The sequence below is a fragment of the Microtus ochrogaster genome, chromosome 19 (genome assembly GCF_000317375.1).
Source record: "Microtus ochrogaster isolate Prairie Vole_2 chromosome 19, MicOch1.0, whole genome shotgun sequence".
Lineage (NCBI taxonomy): Eukaryota > Metazoa > Chordata > Mammalia > Rodentia > Cricetidae > Microtus > Microtus ochrogaster.
In genome coordinates this window covers 53,319,574-53,321,884 of record NC_022021.1, presented here as the reverse complement: position 1 = coordinate 53,321,884, position 2,311 = coordinate 53,319,574, and the positions used below count along the sequence as shown (strand labels likewise).

Sequence of the window (2,311 nt, the reverse complement as noted above, 5' to 3'; positions counted from 1 at the left end):
AAAAAAAAAAAAAAAAAAAAAAAAAAAAAAAAAAGTTTTGATTTTGAAAAGGAAATCTTATATTATGTTCTTATTTGCTGAATCTTCATTTCTGTGTTTTGTGTTTTCTCTGGGAAGAATTGTTGGATAGCATACATTTGCAGTTTCATTAGATGAGGTTTTAACTGTAATATATGGGTAAAGTGAGCAGATTCATCTTAAGAATTGATTAACACATTATGTAATTTATGGTTAGGCAGTTTGAATATATCTTTGGAATTTTGTTAGAAAATAAATTTTGGTGAAAAATTACATAAGCTGTGGTCTCCAGTAGATGGCACTAAAGCTCTTTAGGTTTTCATTTTTATAAGTAATTTAATTTGTTTTATTCTGAGTACTTCAAAGTGCCTGTCTGTAAAACCTACCCAAGAATGATATGAGAAGGAACTGCAGTGTTTTTAGACTATAAAGTGAAGCTAACCCTTTTTTATTTCTGGAGTAATTGATGATTTGATGAGAAAAAGAAGCAGTTAATGGTGAGAAATTGTGTGCTTGTTTGTTTGCTTTTGGGGACAGGGTTTTGCTATTTATCTACAGTTAGATATGTAGCCTGCATAGACTAGACTGGCCTGGAGCTTAACAGGTAAGCTCTTGCTTGTGCCTCTTAGTTCTTAGACTACAGGCATGTGCTACTATGCCTGGCTAAATTTTGCCTTAAGCTAGCGTAAATTAAATAGTTAAGGAAGGAATTATAGTTTTAAATAGTTAAATTGTCTTTTAGTGTATTTAGGTAAAAGTAGGCATGAAGAGGAATACACTTATAAAGGAAACAAGAATGGCAGATTAGTAATTGATTTTATCTGCAGATTTGAAGCACTTCAAAGTTTGTACTTTTACTGTTAACTTAGTAAAATTTTTATTCTGACCATTATCTTCATATGATGAAAATCACCTGACTTAAGCTTATATATTATTTTCATATATCATTCAGTTTAACTGGGTCATAGGTAGATGCTATTAGTTTCAATTTGGGATGTAGTCTGAATTAATTTTAACTGGAGTGTTTTACAGGTTTGCTAATAAGACTTGGTTGTGGTTCACAGTGCATATGTGAATTAGGTATAGTACCACACACTCTTTTCCACCGTAGTACACTGGTAACTTTTTACACATCAAACACTTTTCCCTCTTCTTAGTTTAATTAATTCTTAGTTTTTTCAAATTCACATTATTATTATTATTTTAAAGTCTATCAAACTGCAGGCTACTGTCAAATTCCTCTTGTAAGTGCTAAGATTGTGGATATTGCCACCATAGCTGTATCATGGACTTCATATGTAGATCTGCTTTGGGGTTCCTGTTGGGTCCACCAGGCTTTTGTCTTTCTTTTAATTACTGCTCTTTTTTAAAAAAGTAATATTTGATGTGTTTCCTATTTTTGGATCTGATGTAATGTTCTCATACTAGCTTGTTGAAATGGAAACAGATAAATTGATATTCAGTCTCTAAAAAGTTAATAGAACTTTTTGTTTGTTTTTGGTTTTTCGAGACAGGGTTTCTCTATAGCTTTGGAGCCAGTCCTGGAACTTATAATCCTAGCACTTGGGAGGTTGACAATAGGATTTAAGTTCAAGGCCTTCTGGACTTCATAGTAAGTTTCAGGTCAGCCTTGCCTATATATTAAAACTCTGTGTCAAAACAAAACAACAAGGGGCTGGAGAGATGGCTCAGCAGTTAAGAGCATTGCCTGCTCTTCCAAAGGTCCTGAGTTCAATTCCCAACAACCAAATGTAGCTCACAACCCTCTGAAATGAGGTCTGGTGCCCTCTTCTGGCCTGTAGGCATGCATGCAGACAGAATATTGTATACATAATAAGTAAATAATATTAAAAAAAAACCAAAACAACAAAAAGAAAAACACCAGTATCAGAATAGAGCTTATCAATGCAAAATGATTTTTGTCTTAATGTGATTAAATTTACAAAGACTATAGTATTTCCAAATAAAGTTGTACTCAAAGATATTTGACTTAGAGAACTTGAATATTTCATTTTGTGGGATATAATTTAGCTCATAATATATGCTTTGCTTAAAATTTATTTAAAATGTATTTATTAATGTGTGCCTCATGCCTGATCTGTGGTTGTGCACATTTCATTCTCTGCTTGTGGAGATCAGAGGTTAGCATTGTGGAGCTGTTCTCTCCTCCCACCTTTTTCTGGGTTTCGAGAAATCAGACTTGTCAGACTTGAGTGGTGTTTACCCACTGAGGCATCTTGTTGGTCCTAAGAGTTTTTTTTTTTTTTTTTTTTTTTTTTTTTTTTTTTTTTTT

General features: G+C 32.7%; 1 protein-coding gene across 3 annotated transcripts in view; it reads left to right on the top strand.

Annotated features, from left to right (window-relative positions):
• Ipo11 (importin 11) overlaps positions 1-2,311 on the top strand; it is a 159,886-nt gene that overhangs the window by 12,920 nt on the left and 144,655 nt on the right. The gene's annotated exons all lie outside the window — the stretch shown is intronic.